This window comes from Hordeum vulgare, chromosome 1H (genome assembly GCF_904849725.1).
Source record: "Hordeum vulgare subsp. vulgare chromosome 1H, MorexV3_pseudomolecules_assembly, whole genome shotgun sequence".
NCBI classification, from domain to species: Eukaryota; Viridiplantae; Streptophyta; class Magnoliopsida; order Poales; family Poaceae; genus Hordeum; species Hordeum vulgare.
In genome coordinates this window covers 312,603,537-312,624,821 of record NC_058518.1, presented here as the reverse complement: position 1 = coordinate 312,624,821, position 21,285 = coordinate 312,603,537, and positions in this window count along the sequence as shown.

The window sequence follows — 21,285 nt, the reverse complement described above, 5'->3', positions numbered from 1 at the left end:
TGCTTGTTTCGATGATGATATGAATTATATCGAGGGTGGGGGGGCTACAAGCCATGGATAAGTTAGAATACAATACCTTATGAAATAACTAAATATTAATCAATTTATATTAGTAGCTAAATTTTATGGTTTGCCTATTATACTAACGAATCTCATGAGGTTTATGTTTGCACCATGGATGTGAATCCATGGATGTACGCACCCTCACATTTTCATATTTGCTAGCCTCTTTGGTACCATGCATTCCCCATTCTCACCTAGAGGATCGGTGCAAACTTAGCCCGTGCATCCAAACCCCACGACATGATATTCTCTATTGTAGAGAAGCCACCTTATATCTTCCTCAAAAACAACCACCATACCTACCTATCATTGCATTTCCATATCCATTCCCAGATATATTGCCATGCAACTTCCACCATTACATCACATGATTTATGTGTTCATCATCATATTGCTTTGCATGATTATGTCACTGACATAGTATTCGGGGCTCAACCACCGTTCATCATTATTTACATGTTATGCTACATCATTGCACATACTGGTACACTGCCAGAGGCATTCATATAGTCATCTTGTTTAGCAGTTTTTCATATCGAGTTGTAAGTAGATAGAAGTGTGATGTTTATGATATTAGAGCACTGTCTCAGTGAGGAAAGGATGATGGAGACAATGATTCCCCCACAAGTCGGGATGAGACTTCAGACGAAAAAAAGAAAGAAAGAAAAAGAAAAAAGGAAAAAAGAGAAAAAAGAAGGAGGAATAAATGGTAGAAAAGAGAGATGGGAAAGTTCTACTACCTCTTTTTCCACACTTGTGATTAGTGAAAGCAACATGTTTTTCATATAGAGAGCCTCAAGTTTTGTCATTTTCATATGCTAGTGGGAATTTTCCATTATAGAACTTGGCTTTGTATATTTCGATGAAGGGCTCCCTCAAATTCATGAGGTCTTCACGAGCAAGCAAGTTGGATGCACACCCACTTAACGTCAGTTGAGATTTCATACACTTATAACCCTAGTGCATCCGTTGTGTGGAAATACCTACTCCTCACATTGACATTGCTTATTGGGCGTCTCCATAGCTCGTTGGTCCGACTAGTTGATGCGAGACTTTCTTCTCCACTTTTAGTCTTTCATACCTAGCACCATATTCTATTCCACCTATATCCTATGTCCGTGGTTCACACTCATGTATTGAGTGAGGTATAAAATGATGAAGCGCGTTAAGAACTATGATCCATTTGTCTGACTTAGTACCGTGGTGCTTGACATTTGTATTTATGTGGTGAAGACATAGCCATACCATGCTAATATTATAAAATGAATGGGGAGTAAACATTCTTCACGGATCATATATTTTGAACTTTGATGATTGTGTTACTTATGTTTATGGATATTACTATGGTATGCTTATTGATTCATAATTTTCAATGATCATACTTGAAAAACATTACATGTTAGGTAGCATGTCACATCAAAAATTCTATTTTTATCATTTACCTACTCGAGGATGAGTAGAACTTAAGCTTGGGGATGCTCATACGTCTCCCATGTATCTATATTTTTTGATTGTTCCATCCTATTATATTATAAATCTTGGATACTTTATATGCATTTATATTTTGTTTTATATAATTTTTGAAAACTAACCTATTAACCTAGTGCCTAGTGCGAGTTGTTGTTTTCTTTGTGTTTTTGGATTTTCAGGAAATCAGTACCAAACAGAGTCCAAACGCAACAATACTTGTTGATCATTTTTTTGGACAAAATAAGACTTGGAAGCTTCGGAGGGAGACCGAAAGGCCACAGAGGGTGCTCCCAAGCCAATAGGAAGCACCCAGGGGGGGGGTGGCCGTACCTTGATGGCTTGGGACCACCTATCGATGCCTCCTGGCCTAATTCCACTCCTATAAATGCCAAAATATTGGGAAAACACTAGAGAGCCACCCAAAATAATTTTTATGCTACCGCAAGCTTCTGTTCTACTGTTATCCCATCTGGAGCCCTGTTCCGATGCCATATCGGAGGGGCTCAATCACGGACGACCTCTACATCAACCTTGCTGCTCCCATGGTGATGTGTGAGAAGTCTACCATGCACCTATGGGTCCGTAGTTAGTACCTAGATGGCTATTTCTCTCTATGTTTTTTAATGCAAAGATCACCATGATTCCTGAAGTGATCTATCCTATGTAATCCTATTTGTGCGTCATGTGGAGACGAAGGGGCAAGGGCAGTTCAGTCCGAAAGTTTTGGCCCGAACAGTTTTTCACCCGAGTTATAAATAGGCCCTTACTCCCAGTCAAAACTCTTCGTCCTCTTGTCTTCTCCACTCGAGCTCAACCCTAGCGCCACCGCTAGCATCTTCATCGCTGGTGAGTAAAAGCTTTGCTGCCTCGTCCTCGCTGTTGCCGGACTCACGCCGACCGCGGAAAATCGTCTTCCGCCACCGCCGTAGCTGATTTCAGTTGCCAAGTTAGGGCGCTGAAGATCTGAACCGAGGAACTTCTCCCTTTTACTGCTCCAGTTCTTCGTGTTCTTCGCACAGGGTAAATAAAATCCTGTTTTACTACCTCCGTTGATCTTTTAATTTACTTTAGACTCGCAAAATCTGTTTTTTCCTCAGAAAGTCTATCAGCCATGCACACTCATTTCTCAAACACTTGATGAATTTCACTAAGCCACTAAAATTCTTCATGAGATTCCTCAATTGTGTAAATTCTCAAATCTGCACAACTCTCGAACCCAAGATCAGAATGCTTAGTCAAATTCCTCAACTTTTTTTTTTCAATTTCTTCAAATCTGAGAACGCATATGACCTCTCCAAATTCTTCGCACCTATATTGTGTTCACAGGTACAAAAATGTCAGCTGATGAATCTCTAGGTTCTCATCAACTTAACTCATTTGCAGCATTCCTCGAAGAAACTTTACCTGCGTCTTTAGATTCATCAAGAGTTCAGATTCCTTAGCAAAAGCCGCAGTTGAAGAAAATGGAGGATGATCGGAAGCAGAAAGGAGGAAAGAATCTAGAACATAATACAACATTTGAAATACTTGAAGACATATATGCTGATTATTGTACTCCCGATGAGGAAATAAATGGTAAAGAGACCATGACGAAGCGCAAAATAAGGCTTCAAAACATTGAGCGCAGGTGGGCTAAGGAGTGGAACGAGTACACATATGTGACTCCGAAATATGCAAAGAAATTCGCCCTCAAGACACCTTGCAAAAGGCCTCCATAGGGTGATCAACAAGCAGCTCATCCCTCAAGTGTAGCAACTATTGAGGACTATCCTGATGAGAAAGACAAATATTTGTCTAAGTTGCAGAAGAAGGCACAAGCAGTTGTGAAGAAATTCAATGAGGATTCTACTGCTGCAGCCAGTGCTGCCACTTCTTCAGCTGCTGAGGCCTCTGCTACAACAATTCCTTAGAAGAAGACTTTGCTGAAGAAACCCAAAGCTTTAACTACTGCACCAAAAGAGCAATTGCCTCAGAAGGTTGTAAAGGCTCCAAGATCCTCAACAGCACCACAGTCTTCACCCCCACAACAGAAGCAACTCAGTAAGTTTCAACCTGCACAATCAAGTTCCTCAGTGCCATCTGCTACTGGATCTGCTTCAAAGTCTTCACCCACTCTGTTGAAGACTAAAATGATTGCTGGTAGAGGCACCAGGCGAAGTCCAAACAAAATCATCAACGTTCCTTCTGCATCAAAAGGAAGTGAAGAATTTGATGATGAAACACTCCAAGCAATCATTAGAAACAAACAGGAACGTGTTGCACAAGCCTCTAGCAGTTCCATTCCTCTTGCCATGGATCCAAAAGTATTGCTGGATTTCATCGACCTCTGGTATGAAGATCCAAACACACTGGTTGATGACTTGAAGCTTCCCACTGGTGTCAGCCATATGGTGGCTAATTTCATCAATGAAGCAAAGTGGAAAGAGTAGCAAGCCAAGCAAGAAAGGGCTGCCAAAATCAAAAAGGAGAAATTCCTCAAGCAGAATCTTCTCAACCTGATGCCTGAAGCACTTGTATCAACTCAGGCTGAACTCAAAACCCTCACAGACAAGTATACAAGTCTTCACTTTGATTGTCAAGGCATCAAAGTGAAATTCATCAAGGCTGCAACAGCTGCTGTTGGTGAATACAACAAGAGAACTGCCCCTCCAAAGCAGCAAACACCACCTCAGCCAAGCTATACTGTTCAACTGCCTCAAGAATATGAAACTGATGAACTAGCTGCTGAGGAAATTCCACAAAATATTCCAGCTGAAGAAACTGCTCAAGCTGAAGAAACTGCCAGGCCTGACACCGAACCAGTGTGTGATGAAATTTCCCCTTCACCACAACCCTCAAAGGTGAAGAAAGTGACTCCATATGCATCAGACATGAAGAAAACCAAAGTGGCTGAGAAAGAAGCCAAAAAGAGAAAAGCTTCAATGGTCTGAGAATCCCCAGAGGCCAAACGTCAGAAGATTACTCAGTCAGAATCTTCATGAGCCCCGGTGGATGCTACCCCTCTCAATGTAGCACCATCATACATGATCGTTCCCTTTGGAGTGGACTATGTCATTCCAGAAGAAGATGAAGAAATGAATGACACTAAAGAGGATGAAGAAATGGATGAGGAAATACAAATAGATGATATTCCTTAGTCCACCAAACCTTCGAAAACCACTGAAGAACAAGTGGGTGATGATGACATTGGATGCAGCACACTTGAATCCATGATGATTTCTGGGAAGAAACTCATCCTCACTCACCAAGGTCAACTCAAATCCCTCCAACTCCTGCTGCAACTGAGATTCTCACTGGTTCTAACAGAAAAAGCATTCGTGAGGAATCTGCTCAAGAATCAGCTACATCAGGTGAAAAAATGCAACGTCAAATACTGCAACTGCCTCCTCCAACAAGGAAATTCCTCAAGCTGAAGAGAATCCTCAAACTGAAGAAAATGCTCCTACACCTAACACTGAAACCTCTATTGTCGTGGTGAACACATAAACATCAATGGTGGTGGCTACTTGTAAGTGCATCTAGTGCCCCTTAGTGATTTTGGTGGTTTGAAGACTTATAGGTTAAGTATCTAATGTGTTTATAAGTGTACACAGGATCTATAAGTCATTGAGGAGTTTGAGATATTTGAAGAATATCGGCCCCTAAAAATATATATATCTTCGGTTGAAGAAATTGGCCTGAAGCTGAAGAAATGAATCACGAGGAATCTGCGATGAAATTGATATTCCTCATGAAGATACTGAAATTGAGGAATCTGGTGTGTCCTGAAGAAAATCACTCTGAAGAATTTGAAGCATGAAGATTTACTCTTTCTGTTTTATTTTCTTCGCATTTGAGTAATAGGAACACCGTACTGTTAAAGGGGGTCGAAGTTACACTTTGGAATGAATTTCCTCATGATGCTCAACCCAAGCCTAATCCTATCAAAAGCCTCAAGTGAGGAATACGAGTGACATGAGGACTCTCACAGTTGAGGGTTCCGACCGTTTCGATAGCCACGCCAAGTCATTGGTCTTATCCACTCCAACGGTCATATTATTTAAGGGTATTAGTGTCAAATCATGTCGGGATGCTCCGAGGTTATAAATTGCCACCCCGAGAACCATTAGCTGGTTGGCTGCTCCGTTAGAAACTGACACTTGTCATAAGAGCAACCCAATTCCTCAGAGTCTCCGAGAATAACTCATCAGTGAGGAAATACACCATACACCGAAACCACAAACCAAACCTTGTGATTGAGCATCACTGAAGAAGTTGTTCCTGTGTGGGACTGGAGCCTTTTACCTTTGAGGACTGTGCATCCTCCAGACGGTTAGGCGTCATGGTCTAGAGCTTTCTAGTAGTCAATTGTGGATCGCCGGGTGACCAAGTTTGTGAGGGTTTGGAAGTCTGCCCTGAAGACTTACCACGAGTGTTGGGCGAGGACTGTGTGTTCTTAGCCCAAGGAGAACACGGTAGGGACTATGTGTCCCGAGACTGTGTGTCCTTTGGTTTCAATACCAAGCCGCTCCAAACCAGATGTACGACTATCACAGCAGTTGGAACTCGGTCATCAACGACTGTCTTCACTCAGAAACGGGTTCTAATTCCTCAACTCCTTAATTTCCTCGTATTATGTGTTGATGACTTTCACTGCTGCTGTTTGAAGAATTTGCTGAAGACTTTCTCTGAATTTCCTCAACCCAAAATTCTTCACGTCAGTTAATCCTCATCTGTATTCTGTGTGCCTGCTCACAGTGCAATCTGTTTTCACATTCCTCACTCCAAAAAACTGCTGTTGTGAAACATTGCACTTCTGATCCTTTACTGTTTCCGCTGTAAGTTAGTCATCAGTGAGGAATTTCCTCAGTGATGAAATTCTAAAAATCTCCTATTCACCCCCCCTCTAGTCGATATAACGCACTTTCAGTTGGTATCAGAGCAAGGTACTCCCTTGTTCTGTGTGATTTTGGTTTAACCACTTGGAGTCTTAGTTATGTCTAATGCAGGCATGTTTAAGGTGACTACATCATGTCCTACCTTCGAAGGAAAGAACTTTCCCTTCTGTAAGAACAAAATGCAAATGCATCTACAAGCTATTGATAATGATCTCTGGTATATTGTGGAACATGGCGTCCCCATCATCTCTGCTAGTGTCTCTGCTGCTGATGTGAAGAAATTCAAGCAACTCGATTCTCAAGCGAAGAATATCATCTGTGGCCATCTGAGCCCAGGCCAGTTTGGAAGAGTAAGTGCTTTGGGCTCTGCAACACTGATCTGGGAGAGACTGTGCAAGGTAAATGAAGGAGTATCAACCCAACGTGACTCTCGTGTTGATATTCTTCGCAATCTCTTCAATCGCTTCAAGAGACATGACAATGAAAGCTGCCAAGACACCTTTGATCGCCTCACTGACATATCAAAAGAACTGCAAGCACTCGGAGCTCGAGACATCACTGATCACGAAGTTGTGAAGAAACTGCTGAGATCTTTGGATTCTTCATTTGATACTTTAGTTCTGATGATTCAAGAAAGACCAGACTACAAGATGCTTGATCCAGCTGATATACTCGAAAGGCTAAATACTCATGAATTCCAGCTAGAAGAAAAGAAAGATCTATATGGACCAAGCTATGCCAGACCACGTGCACTGAAGGCTAGAGCAATTTCCTCATTTGAAGAAGAAGACACAGATGACAACATTGGTGACCCTGAAGAATTTGTACAGGAGCTTGCAATGCTCGTGAGGAAATTCCAGAGATTTACACGACGTGGCCAGTTCGGTAAATCTTCAAGAAGAGACATGAGGAAATCAGAATCGTCATCTGAGGACCAAAAGAAACGAACCTGCCACAAGTGCAAGAAATCAGGACATTACATTGCTGATTGTCCCCGTTGGGGAAAGGAATCAAAGAAGAAGAAATACAAGGATGACAGTTCTGATGACTCGAAGAAGAAGAAGAAATCTTCAAAATCCTCATCTTCAAAGCCCTCATCGCACAAGAAGACTAGTTTCAGAAAGGCTCGGGCACTTATTGGCAAGGAAATGGACTCCGAGGCAGAATCAGAAGAATGTGATGAAGAAGAGGGTTCTGATGAAGACTCAGAATCCGGACAGGCTAGTCTTGCACTGGCAACCACTTCCGTCAGCAAGTCAATCTTCAATCTTGAAGAAAATGATTGCACCATCCACACCGATGACTATGCTGATGACTTTGCTTCAACCTATTGCTTCATGGCAAAAGGTTCAAAGGTACCAAACAATGCCTCCTCCTCTGATTCAAGTGACTGTGAACCTGATGATTATAAGAAACCCAGTTACAGTAAACTTGCTATCATTGCCACTAAACAACAAACTGCCCTGGAAAAGCTTCAGAAACTGCTAGATAAAAGTGATGATCTGTTGAATGATGAAATGAACCTTACCCAAATCCTCACTGAAGATGTGAAAAGTCTTCAGTCTAGAGTTGATAATCTTCAGGATCGTTATGATACACTCCTCACTGATCATGAGAAGCTTTCCTATGAATTTCTTCAAAGGAAGCTTGATCTTGAGAAGCTGAGGATGTCTCATGATGATCTTCGTATGGAAAATAATTCATTACTAGCTCAACAGATCAGCGCTGGTCAAGTTGAATTCATTCCTCCATGTCTTAAATGCATTGAACGCGAAACTCCTAATTCCTCACCAGAATCATCAAATGCTACTATTACTACAAATTCTTCAACTGCACCTGTTGTGTCTATTTCCTCACTGGAGGAAAACACAAATGTTAGTGATGAAAATGCAGGGTTGAAGGAATTGTACGTGACCGGCATATACAAAAGCCTCAAATGACATCAAACCCTTTGTGATGTGCTCAAAAAGCAGATCTTGAACAGGAACCCGAGGAAAGAAGGAATTGCCTTTGAGAGGAAATTAAATGCTGATGGATCTTATTGGAAACCTGAGTAGTATCCCAAAACCTCATGGGTTGCTGCTACTGGGCCTCCTTTTGATCCATCTAATCTAACTGGCTTTTCATGTGAATTATCCTATTCCTCAGATGAGTCATTTGACTCCAACTATAAACTGTTCAAAAATCAATCTGGTGAAGTATTTGCTCGATATGTTGGAACTAACTGCAGGAATGGCCCTCCCTTGAGGAAAATCTGGGTTCCCAAAAGATGTCTTGAAAATCTTCAGGTGAATTTCCTCATGACACCACCACTAAAGAATCTGAACCCCAGATAAAATTCCTCTAGAGCACCAAAGTCTTCAAGAGGATCAAAATCCTCAACTGGTCAAAACTATGCTCGTACCCGTGCTAATGCATCCAACATGCAGGGAAACTACAAGGAATAGGAATATGAGCGTTACTCCTCAGATCATTATGTTCATATATCCTCAAACCGGTTCTCTGTATATACATATGAGTACTTTAACCCCCCTACTGTTAAGAGAAGTGCATTGGCTTCAATGCCACCTTTCTCATATGGTGCTCGCAGGATGATGAATGCTTTGCACCCCTTCAGATGTGGGTGGTGAAGAAATCGAACTAATCACTTCTGGAGGTCAGGTCTCCAGATGAAAATCATCATCTAAGGAATTTGCTGGAGACCTGAGGAAATACTTGATAGGACGCAAGCTAATGATTGATGAAATAGAAATATTTCACACGTCCTTATATTTCTGTTGTGATGAAATTCTTATCTCATGAAATTAATATCATATTCTTCAAATCTGAAGCATATGAGATGGTAAGCTGTACTAATTCATCTGCAGGATGACAAACCCAAGAATACTGAGTGGGTTCTTGATAGTGGCTGTACACATCACATGACTGGTGATAAAAACTTACTGATGAATATGCCACTAACTCTATCACCTCTGAAGCAAATCACATATGCTGACAAAGGTAAAAGCAAGGTATTGGGACTTGGCAAAGTGGCTATTTCCAAGGATAGGCATATGGACAAAGTGATGTTTGTTGAATCCCTTGGTTTTAACCTCATGTCTGTCTTGATGCTTTGTGATCTTGATATGATTGTTATCTTTGATAGATATAGATGTGTAGTCATCATGGAATCTGACAGATCCAAAGTCTTCGAAGGTGTAAGAAGAGGGGATTTGTACATTGTTGATTTCTCTACAGGTCCTCAACCAGCCACTTGCTTATTAGCAAAAACCTCAGAAGGATGGTTGTGGCACCGAAGACTAGGTCATGCAGGCATGAGGAATTTGCACACGCTCGCGAAGAAAAAGCATGTCATCGGCATCGAATCAGTGAAATTCCTCAAGAATCATGTCTACGGTGCTTGTGAATGTGGGAAAATGACCAGATCCAAGCATCCCTCGAAGACTATCATGACCACGACACGTCCATTCGAATTGCTTCATATGGATCTATTTGGACCTACTCACTATGCCACACTAACCAATGCAACATCTTTATATGGCTTCGTCATAGTTGATGATTATTCCAGATATACTTGGGTGCATATCATAGTGTATAAAACTGAAGTGCAGGAAATCTTCAAACGATTTTCTTCAAGGGCCTCGACGAACTTTGGCATCAAGATCAAACATATCAGGAGTGATAATGGAACCGAGTTCAAAAACACTGGTCTTGATGATTATCTTGATGAACTTGGTATTACTCACGAATTATATGCTCCTTATACTCCTCAGCAGAATGGTGTCGTCGAAAGGAAGAACAGGACTCTGGTTGAAATGGCAAGAACTATGCTTGAAGAATATCAGACTCCTCGTCGCTTTTGGCCTGAAGCAATCAACACTCCATGCCATATCATCAACAGGGTATATCTTCACAAATTCCTCAAGAAAACCTCATATGAACTCCTCACTGACAAGAAACCCAATGTAAGTTATTTCAAAGTCTTCGGTGCAAAATGCTGGATTAGAGATCCTCACCATAGCTCAAAATTTGCACCTAAGGCACATGAAGGTTTTATGCTCGGTTATGGGAAGGACTCGCACACTTACAGAGTCTTCAACACTCGCACACTTACAGAGTCTTCTACTTGCTTATGCTAATCATCATAACATCATCTTATATGAAATGGATGTGAAAAGTGCATTCCTCAATGGTAAGCTTGAGGAAGAAGTATATGTTGCTCAGCCCCCAGGTTTTGAGGATCCGAAGAATCCAGACAAAGTCATCAGACTCAAAAAGGCGCTCTATGGTCTCAAGCAAGCCCCTCGGGCATGGTATGATACATTGAAGGAATTCCTCATGAAGAAAGGCTTCAAACCTGGTTCACTCGATCCAACTCTTTTCACTAAATCCTATGATAATGAGCTATTTGTGTGTCAAATATATGTCGATGATATCATATTTGGCTGTATTGACAAACGATATAGTGATGAATTTGCTTACATGATGAGTGAAGAATATCAGATGTCCATGATGGGGGAGCTGAAATTCTTCTTAGGTCTTCAAATTCGTCAACAAAACAATGGAATCTTCATATCACAGGAGAAATACCTCAAGGATGTTTTGAGGAAATTCGACATGGATGAATGCAAAGGTGCCAAGACTCCAATGCCTACCAACGGCTACCTCGGCACTGATGAAAATGGTAAAGATTTCGATCAACAGGTATATCGTTCTATGATTGGTTCTTTATTGTATCTATGTGCATCTAGGCCAGATATAATGCTTAGTGTTTGCATGTGTGCACGTTTTCAAGCAAAACCGAAGGAATCACACCATAAGGCTGTGAAGAATATTCTTCGATACTTAGCTCACACACCAACACTAGGATTATGGTATCCCAAGGGCTCAAATCTTCATCTGGTAGGGTATTCTGATTCTGACTATGCTGGTGACCGTGTGGATCGCAAGTCAACTTCTGGCACATGCCATTTCCTCGGAAGATCACTAGTTTGCTGGTCCTCTAAGAAGCAGAACCGCGTATCACTCTCCACTACCGAAGTTGAGTACATTGCTGCTGGTTCATGCTGTGCCCAATTACTATGGATGAAGCAAACCCTCAAGGACTACGACATCAACATGAAGAATGTGCCTCTCTACTGTGACAATGAGAGTGCTATCAAGATTGCATACAACCCAGTACATTACTCGAAGGCCAAGCACATCCAGATTCGTCATCATTTTCTTCGGGACCATGTCCTCAAGGGAAATATCCTCATCGACCATGTGAAGACTGATGATCAACTGGCAGATATCTTCACTAAGCCCTTGGATGAGAAAAGGTTTTGCAAGTTGCGGTGTGAGCTAAATATCTTAGAATCTTCAAATGTTTTGTAAAAACATGCACACATCCTAACACTTATGCAAAATTGATGACTTAGATGTGCAACACATGATGAATCGATTTTCTTCAACTGATGAAGAATGTCACTCTGAATGTGATGAAATCAAATAAGAAATTGATTCTCAGGGCCCTACAACAATTGTACACGGCGTCTGTAATTAACATTCTTATATGGTGGGTCACGCCACCGCCCAATGTGAAATTCCTCAAGTTGATTTTCTTCAAATGTTCCCTTTCCTCAAAATGTGTTTTTCTACAAAAACAGTTGTTCTTCATTGTGATGATTTATCACAAAATCTTCAAACACACTTGATGACTTTCATTTGACTAGATAGACTCTGATTTCAAGTCCTCAACAGCATTCACTTATGGCTATTTCTTCAAGTTGATATTTCTGCTAAGTGAATGTGATCGGACCCTACTTTCCCTCTATGCTATACTCATCCAGTCTATTCAATTCTTCATATGCGTTCTACTTGAAACTTTGCTCAAAATCCTCACTGCGTCCTTGTCAGCTGATGATTTTGAAACTAAAATCCTCAAATCTTCAAAAATTGTTTCTTTAATGCACAGTAACTGAACCCCACTTCCCACGATCGGATAACCACGATCTCCACTATCTCCACCGCCTTGTTTGGGAACTACACGTGTCCTGCGGAGACGTAGAGGCAGGGGTTGTTTGGTCCGAAATCTTCGCGCCAACAGTAACTGTCTGGCTATAAATATGTCCTTATCCCCCTTGGCAAACTCTTCTTCGCTCCATCGCTCTCCTGCTACAGCAAACACCACCGAACCCTAGCGCCATCGCTGGTAGTCTCGTCGTCGGTGAGGAAGAGCTTCACTCCCTCGACTTCTCCGTCGTCGGAACCAGCCGGAGCCGGACCATCTTCGTCCGCCGCCGCCGTAGACGTCCTCTGTCACCGGGTTTGGGTGCATTGGACACGCGACCGAAGAGCCTCTCTACACAACTTCTCTATGTTCTTCGTGTGCTCCTTCAAGGGTAAATAAAATCCCATTTTTACCGCAAGTTAGATCTACAATTTTACATCTTCTATGTGAAATCTGTTTTTCCTCAAGAATCGATAAGCACTTGATTCCTCAAACACTGCCTATCACCACATCATTGATGAACTATACTAGGCATCTAAGATTTCCACGAGATTCCTCAATTGTGCAAATTTTCGGATCTGTACAACTCTGGAACCCAAGAACAGTATGCTTAGGCAACTTCCTCAACCACTGGTTAAATTCCTCAACTGTCAAACTTTTTCATTTTCTTCAAATCTGAGAACGCATATGACCTCTCCAAATTCCTCGCAACTATACTCTGTTCACAGGTACACACATGTCAGCTGATGAATCTCTCGGTTCTCATCACATTAACTCATTTGCAGCGTTTCTGGAAGAAAATCTTCAAGTCTCATCAGAATCCTCAAGAGTTCAATCTCATCAGCAAAATCCTCAGCTGAAGAAAATGGAGGATGACAGAAAACATAAGGGAGGAAAGAAACTTGAGCAAAACATAGCTGTGGATATACGTGAGGATATTTACTTGGACTATTGCACACCTGATGAAAATGAGACAATGGCCAAGAGGAAGATACGACTGCAGAAGATAGAACGCCGATGGGCCAAGGAATGGAAAGAACACAGGTTTGTGAGTGCCAAGTATGCAAAGAAATTCGCTCTGAAGGCCCCTGGCAAACGGGCCCCACTTGAGGCTCATCAAGTAGCACATCCCTCAAGCCTCAAGACCATTGATGACTATCCAGATGAGAAGGAAAAGAATCTGGCTAAGCTCAAGAAGCAGGCAGAAGCTGCAGTGAGGAAATTCAATGAATCCTCAGCTCCTCCCTCAGCTGCAGCTACTTCCTCTAACGCTGAGACCTCTGGTTCAGCAATTCCTCAACCGGAGTCTGCACCGTCAAAGCAAAGGGCTCCAAAGCCTCAAGAGAAGTCTGCTTAGGCGTCAGTTACAAAACCCTCAGCACCAAAACCATCAGCGCAAAAACCCTCAGCGCCAATCTCCTCAGCTCCAAAATCCCCAGCACCACCACCAAAGCCTCAAGAGACACCTGTACAGAAGAAAGTCATGAAGCCTATGACCGCCAGCTCCAGCTCCTCACTCCCAGCTGCAACCAGCTCGGAGTCAAAGTCTTCACCACCTCTTGTGAAGACTCAGGTGTCTGGTGAACGAGCAACTCTGCCAAGCCCCAGCAAAATCATCACTGTCCCATTTGCATCAGAGGGCAGTGATGAATATGATGATCAAATCCTGCAAGCCATCATCAGAAACAAGCAGGAAAGAGTAGCTCAAGCATCAGGCAGTGCCATTCCTCTGGCCATGGACCCCAAGGTTCCCCTTGACTACATCAACATCTAGTATGAGGACCCAAACACTCCTCTTGATGATTTGAAACTTCCCCCTGGCATTAGCCACATGGTGGCCACTTTCATCAATGAAGCCAAGTGGAAAGAACAGCAGGCCAAGCAGGCCAAGGTAGCAAAGCTTAAAAAGGAGAAATTCCTCAAGCAGAATCTCCTCAGCTTGACGCGTGATGCACTGGTATCAACACAGGCAGAGCTGAAGAGTTTGACTGACAAGTACTCCAAGCTGTGAGATCGTAAGAGCCTCAAGAGCAATTTCATCAAGCTGGCCACTAAAGCTGTTGATGACTACAACAAGAAGGCTGCACCCCCAGCACCAACTTCTTAGCCCTTGATTGAGGAGCCAGCAGACGAATCTCCTCATGATGAGGAAACTCCTCAGGCTGAGGAAGTCCACCAAGAAAGCCGTGCAGATGTACCGGCTATTGAAGAAATCATCATGGAAGCTCCAGCTGATGAATCTGCTGCAGCTGATGAGACTGCCCCTGACCCAGCTGCTTCATCAAAGCAAGCTGATGACTCTGTTCCAGCTGGTTCCTCAGTACCAACTAAAGAATCTGTCGAGAGAACCCCTTCACCAAGAAAAAAATTCCTCGTCCACGAGCTCAAGTATACACCCAGGTCTGTCTACAGAATCCTCTACAGTGTGCTCGCGCCGATCAAAGGCCATGATGAAGAAGAAGATGTCGTAGGCCTCATGAAGAATATCCTCTTCAACATCATCCATGGTATTCCTATCAGCATCCATGATTTCTTCTTGAGGACTTTGGCTGACAATGCTATGTGTCCTTTTGATCACAAGATATATGCCCCATGGATCATGAGATTCCCCAGGACAAGGACAGGCATCAACTTTCTTGCTGAGTGCCAAAACCATGTTGGTTATATGCCTCCTATCCGGGTCAACAAGAAGACTTTCGAGCCCATTGAAGGAAAAGGAAAATCAGTAATTGAAGAAGGCAGTAGGCCCCTTGATGGCCAGTTCAGAGAGCCAGAAGTTTATTCTTCATGGGATGATACTAAGACTCGTCCAGCAAGCCCCGTTCCTCCTCGTGTGATGAATACACTAGATCTCCTCCTCAGTCTTCACCAGAAGGTGGATCGCAATCACAAGTTGGTCAAACGCCAATTTGGCGCCATTGTGAAAACCCTCACTGAAACACAGAACTCTGTGAAGCTCAACCATCACTATCTGCATGAGGTTTTTGATCGCACCTGGGCTACACTTGCACATCTGAAGACTCGGACTAAGCTTGAAGAAATGGACTTTGAGCGAGACTTTGACTGGTCGTGGCATCCCAAGAAGAAGTTCAGGCCCATTCCAGTTCCAGACCTTGAAGAAAGCTCCTTTTCTTCATTCTGTACTGCTGAAACTGATGAAGAACAGCTCGATACAGCTACCGGTCCAAGGAAGAAGACTACTCCCAAGAAGCATCACGGCTCTTCCTCAACCGCCAAGAAGTGAAGTCTTCACGGGCGTTAGTCCTTAGTTTGTCCCTTTTTGTCACTTGATGACAAAGGGGGAGAAACTTGAGAGTTAATATTCAAGCGGGATATTTTTGGGGCTTATGAACTATATTTAAGTTACAAACTCTTGGCTCTTCTGAAGTTTTTATGTAATGAGTTGTAACTTAAGCCCGATGGTACTCTGACGCTTTTGAACGTTTTTCTTCGCATGCTTATTCCTCAAGTTTTAATGCACGCATGCTAGAATTCGTCAGATACCATTTGTCATCATGCATTTTCATTTTCTTCATATGATATGTTACATGTATGCATGATTTACAAGACTCACGGGGAGATCTCCATGATATAAATCATCAATGTGCATTTGCTGTGAAAAGAAAAATCCTCACGATATGCACATCTTCAGGGGGAGTCTCTCTGAATCTTGATTTCAAATTCCTCAAATGAGTATTTACACTTCATATTTTTGATCCTTGTTGAAGACTTAACCTAATTGTCATCAACCACCAAAAAGGGGGAGATTGTAAGTGCATCTAGTGCCCCTTAGTGATTTTGGTGGTTTGAAGACTTATAGGTTAAGTATCTGATGTGTTTATAAGTGTACACAGGATCTATAAGTCATTGAGGAGTTTGAGATATTTGAAGAATATCGGCCCCTAAAAATATATATATCTTCGGTTGAAGAAATTGGCCTGAAGCTGAAGAAATGAATCGCGAGGAATCTGTGATGAAATTGATATTCCTCATGAAGATAGTGAAATTGAGGAATCCGGTGTGTCGTGAAGAAAATCACTCTGAAGAATTTGAAGCATGAAGATTTACTCTTTCTGTTTTATTTTATTCGCATTTGAGTAATAGGAACACCGTACTGTTAAAGGGGTCGAAGTTACACTTTAGAATGAATTTCCTCATGATGCTCAACCCAAGCCTAATCCTATCAAAAGCCTCAAGTGAGGAATACGAGTGACACGAGGACTCTCACAGTTGAGGGTTCCGACCGTTTCGATAGCCATGCCAAGTCATTGGTCTTATCCACTCCAACGGTCATATTATTTAAGGGCATTGGTGGCAAATCATGTCGGGATGCTCCCAGGCTATAAATAGCCACCCCCCATAACCATTATCTGGTTGGATGCTCCGTTAGAATCTGACACTTGTCATAAGAGTAACCCAATTCCTCAGAGTCTTCGAGAATAACTCATCAGTGAGGAAATACACCATACACCGAAACCACAAACCAAACCTTGTGATTGAGCATCACTGAAGAAGTTGTTCCTGTGTGGGACTGGAGCCTTTTACCTTTGAGGACTGTGCATACTCCAGACGGTTAGGCGTCATGGTCTAGAGCTTTCTAGCAGTGAATTGTGGATCGCCGGGTGACCAAGTTTGTGAGGGTTTGGAAGTCTGCCCTGAAGACTTACCACGAGTGTTGGGCGAGGACTATGTGTTCTTAGCCCAAGGAGAACACGGTAGGGACTGTGTGTCCCGGGACTGTGTGTCCTTTGGTTTCAATACCAAGCCGCTCCAAACCAGATGTACGACTATCAGAGTAGTTGGAACTGGGTCATCAACGACTGTCTTCACTGAGAAACGGGTTCTAATTCCTCAACTCCTTACTTTCCTCGTATTATGTGTTGATGACTTTCACTGCTGCTGTTTGAAGAATTTGCTGAAGACTTTCTCTGAATTTCCTCAACCCCAAATTCTTCACGTCAGTTAAGCCTCATCTGTATTCTACGTGCCTACTCACAGTGCAATCTGTTTTCACATTCCTCACTTCGAAAAACTGCTGTTGTGAAACTTTGCACTTCTGATCCTTTACTGTTTCCGTTGTAAGTTAGTCATCAGTGAGGAATTTCCTCAAAAGGAATTTCCTCAGTGATGAAATTCGAAAAATCCCCTATTCACCCCCCTCTAGTCGATATAACGCACTTTCACTACTCCTCAGGAACAACAACACAATCTTCAACCACAGCAAAATCAGCCTTTCTCCAAAAGGCCAAAGTCTTAGAAAGAGGCATTCTATGAAGAATACATGTACTTCACTGGCGAAAATCCATATGACAAGCTTTGCATCAGACACATGAAGTTCTGGACAAGAAATCAGCTCAACTAATATGCTTCTGTGCTTTTTGGGAGAAACAAGATATTTCAACATACCCATATTCCTCACTTTGATATGGAGGAAATACCTTGCTTTGCTCCAGTCCTCAATGTTCTTCACGAAGCTGGGTTACTGCCTTTCTGTACTAATATCGGTGATTGGAACACATACATTATTCTTCAATTTCACGCCAACTGCATATCTCTGGCGACTCAAAGGATGTCAACACTTGGGTATTGGATTGGATGAATCAGCACACGCACTACAAAGCTCCTGCCACTGAATTGCTTTGAGCTCTCCCAATTTCAATTCCCTCAGAAGATGCAGTTCTGATGTATGATGAACGACAACTTCCCAACAAGCTCATGGAAGTCCTCATGAAGCCTTTGTCCAAGGGCCAACCCCCAAGGACTCGATTTCTGGTACAATACTTGAAGTATGAGCCCAGAACTGTATACAAAATCTTGTCGTATGCCAATGTGCCTATCAAAGGGCATGATGATGAAGAAGATGTTGTAGGAATCATGAAGAATATCCTCTTCAATGTAATTCATGGCATACCTATGAATCTTCATGATTTCTTCTTGAGGACTTTGGCTGACAATGCCTTGTCACCATTTGATTTGAAGATTTATGCGCCTTGGATCATGAGATTCATCAGAAACGGGTCTGGCATCAACTATCAAGCTGATTTTCAGAATCTCCTCGAATATATGCCACCTATCTAAGTCATCAAGATTTTTTTAACCTGTTGAAGGCAAAGGCAAATCTATGATAGATGAAGGAAATCGTCCCCGTGATGGCCAATTTCGCAAGGCTGAATCATACTCCTCATATGATGACACTGCTACTCAAGAGCCACCAAGCCCAACTGCCCCCAGAGTGATGACTAACAGAGAGCTACTCCTCAGTCTTCATCAAAAGTTCGATTGCAATCACAAGTGGGTGAAACGCCAGTTTGGTGCCATTGTGAAAACCCTCAACGAGACTCAGAATGCAGTGAAAAAAATCACTATTATCTTCATGAGGTGTTCGATCACACTTGGGCCACCTTGGCTCATCTGAAGACTCAAGAGGAAATTGAGGAATTGGAATTTACTCAAGACTTTGACTGGTCGTGGCCTCCAAAGAAGAAACTCAAGCCAATTCCAGTTCCTGACCATGAGGACAGTTCATTTTCTTCATTTCGCACTGCTGAATCAGATGAAGAACCAGAGGACACTGCAACTGGTCCAAGGAAAAAGCTTGTCTCCAAGAATCCTCACTCTCTGTTGGAAATATGCCCTAGAGGAAATAATAAATTAGTTATTATTATACTTCTTTGTTCATGATAATCGTTTATTATCCATGCTATAATTGTATTGATTGGAAACACACTACTTGTGTGGCTACATAGACAAAACAATATCCCTAGCAAGCCTATAGTTGACTAGCTCGTTGATCAAAGATGGTCAAGGTTTCCTGACCATAGGCAAGTGTTGTCACTTGATAACGGGATCACATCATTAGGAGAATCATGTGATGGACAAGACCCAAACTATGAACGTAGCATATTGATCGTGTCGTTTTATTGCTATTGTTTTCTGCGTGTCAAGTATTTGTTCCTATGACCATGAGATCAAATAACTCACTGGCACAGGAATACCTTGTGTGCATCAAACGTTGCAACATAACTTGGTGACTATAAAGGTGCTCTACAGGTATCTCCGAAGGTGTCCGTTGAGTTAGTATGGATCAAGACTGGGATTTGTCACTCCGTGTGACGGAGAGGTATCTCGGGGCCCACTCGGTAATACAACATCACACACAAGCTTTGCAAGCAATGTGACTAAGTGTAAGTCACGGGATCTTGTATTACGAAACGAGTAAAGAGACTTGCTGGTAACGAGATTGAAATAGGTATGCGGATACCGACAATCGAATCTCGGGCAAGTAACATACCAAAGGACAAAGGGAATAACATACGGGATTATATGAATCCTTGGCACTGAGGTTCGACCGACAAGATCTTCGGAGAATATGTAGGATCCAATATGGGCATCCAGGCCCCGCTATTGGATATTGACCGAGGAGTGTCTCGGGTCATGTCTACATAGTTCTCGAACCCGCAGGGTCTGCACACTTAAGGTTCGATGATGTTTTAGTATAGTTGAGTTATAGGTGTTGGTAACTGAAAGTTGTTCGGAGTCCCGGATGAGATCCAGGACATCACGAGGAGCTCAGGAATAGTCTGGAGGTAAAGATTGATATATAGGAAGGCCTGTTTTGGTCACCGAAAAAGTTTCGGGCTCATCGGTAGTGTACCGGGAGTGCCGGGAGGGGTGCCGGGTACCATCGGGAGGGGTGTCATGCCCCAAGGGGTCTCATGGGCTATGGGAAGAGATAAAACAGCCCCTAGTAGGCTGGAATAAATTCCCACTATGGCCCATGAGGTTTGAGAAGGAAAAACACAAGGTGGAAAGAGTTTCCAAGTGGGAAGGTGGAATCCTACTCCAAGTAGGATTGGAGTAGGACTCCTCCACCTCCAATTTCGGCCAAACCTTGAGGGATTGAGGCTGCCTCCTCCCCTCCCTCCCTCCTATATATATACTAGAGGTATTGAGGGTTTTTGATACACAACTTTTCCACGTGCTGCTCGACCCTATACCACGCAGTTTTTCCTCTAGATCGTATTTGTGCGGAGCTCGGGCGGAGCGCTACTGAGATAGATCACCACCAACCTCCGGAGCGCCGTCACGCTGCCGGAGAACTCATCTACCTCTCCGTCTCTCTTGCTGGATCAAGAAGGCCGAGATCATCGTCGAGCTGTACGTGTGCTGAACACGGAGGTGCCGTCCGTTCGGCACTAGATCAGAGCGGATCACGGGACGGTTCGTGGTACGGTTCGCGGGGCGGATCGAGGGACGTGAGGACGTTCCACTACATCAACCGCTTTTCTTAACGCTTCCTATTGTGCGATCTACAAGGGTACATAGATCGAAAATCCCCTCTCGTAGATGGACATCACCATGATAGGTATTGCGTGTGCATAGGAATTTTTTTGTTTCCCGTACCAAGTTCCCCAACAGTGGCATCATGAGCTAGGTTCATGCATAGATGTTATCTCGAGTAGAACACAAAAGTTTTTGTGGGCGGTGATGTGCGATTTTCTGCCCTCCTTAGTCTTTTCTTGATTCCGCGGTATTGTTGGATTGAAGCGGCTCGGACCGACATTACTCGTACGCTTACGAGAGACTGGTTTGATCGCTACGAGCAACCCCGTTGCTCAAAGATGACTGGCGAGTGTCAGTTTCTCCAACTTTAGTTGAATTGGATTTGACCGAGGAGGTCCTTGGAGAGAGGTTAAATAGCAATTCATACATCTCCGTTGTGGTGTTTGCGTAAGTAAGATGCGATCCTACTAGATACCCATGGCAACCACGTAAAACATGCAACAACAATTAGAGGATGTCTAACTTGTTTTTGCAGGGTATGCTTGTGATGTGATATGGCCAACGACGTGATGTGATATATTGGATGTATGAGATGATCAT